The following is a 1,317-nucleotide window of genomic DNA, read 5'->3' as shown; positions in this document are numbered from 1 at the left end:
TCATATAACCATTTCCATGTGTGCACTCAGAAGCAAAGTGAGAGGTGGGCAGATTGAGGTATGTCTCCAGTCCATTGCTTCACTGCATTTTGGGAAGCCCACTGTTTCAGATCCCTCTGTGATTTCCTGCACATTATACAGAGCCCTAGTCTTGTTCAGCTAGGCACACTTGCACATCTTGTACACCTGAGTGATGGCTGCTGCTACCAGACATTTTTCAATACCAAATTGATTCCCACTGACTGACCATGATCCAGGATCAAAGACTTCCAGAGATGAATCACCATTGGGTTCTCTGATGTCAAAGCAGCTTTGATTTGGCTGTCTCTGTTGAAAGGGCTTGATTGATATTGGCAAAGAACTCTAGGAATATGGACTTCCACGTCCAAAAGTTCTGACATCGGTGTTGCACGTTCCAAATCTGTATCACAAACTGATCCCACCACTCAGTGTTCATTTTACAAGTCCAGAAGCAGCACTCCACCCTATGCACGCATAGACCACCTGCAGTCCTTGCTGATTTGCCTGCAGTGTCTGTATGATCCATTCCTCCTTGTTTGTCTCATTTTCATTCCTACATGACTGGTAACTGAGATAGCTATTGAAGTTCCATGCATTAAAAAAACAAACAAATAAAACCCAAACAGGCACCTGTTTTTAAAGTAGACCTAAGAACTAAAACTGGCATAACCCTTTTTTAGTTAACTTGTAATTTATTACTGCTATCTATTGCCAGCTCCAGAGGGCAGAGTTAAGGTTTTGATGTGCACTTTATTTCTGCGATTTCATAGATTTCATAGACATTAGGGCTGGAAGGGACCTTGGAAGATCATCGAGTCCAGCCCCCCTCCCAAAGGGCAGGAAGTCAGCTGGGGTCATAGGATCCCAGCAACATAAGCATCCAGTTTGCTTTTGAAGGTGTTCAATGTAGGTGCTTGAACCACCTCCAATGGCAAGCTGTTCCAGACCTTGGTGGCTTGGACAGTGAGGAAATTCTTCCTTATGTCCAGCCTGAAATGGTGTCTCAGTAGTTTATGACTGTTCGACCTCGTCATCCCTTGGGGCGCTCTCGTGAACAAATGTTCCCCCAGATCCTGGCGGTCACCCCTGATAAACTTACAGGTGGCCATCAGATCACCCCTGAGCCTGTGCTTTTCCAGGCTAAAGAGCCCCATGGCTCTCAGCCTGTAGTTGTAAAGTCTGTTTTCCTGACCTCTGATCATGCATGTGGCTCTTCTCTGGACTCTCTCAAGCTTCTCCACATCCTTTTTGAATTGTGGAGCCCAAGTGGATGCAGTACTCCAGCTGCGGCCTCAC

This window comes from Gavialis gangeticus, unplaced genomic scaffold (assembly GCF_001723915.1).
Source record: "Gavialis gangeticus isolate Ggan-Ray unplaced genomic scaffold, GavGan_comp1, whole genome shotgun sequence".
Taxonomy (NCBI): Eukaryota; Metazoa; Chordata; order Crocodylia; family Gavialidae; genus Gavialis; species Gavialis gangeticus.
This window is presented reverse-complemented; position numbering follows the sequence as displayed.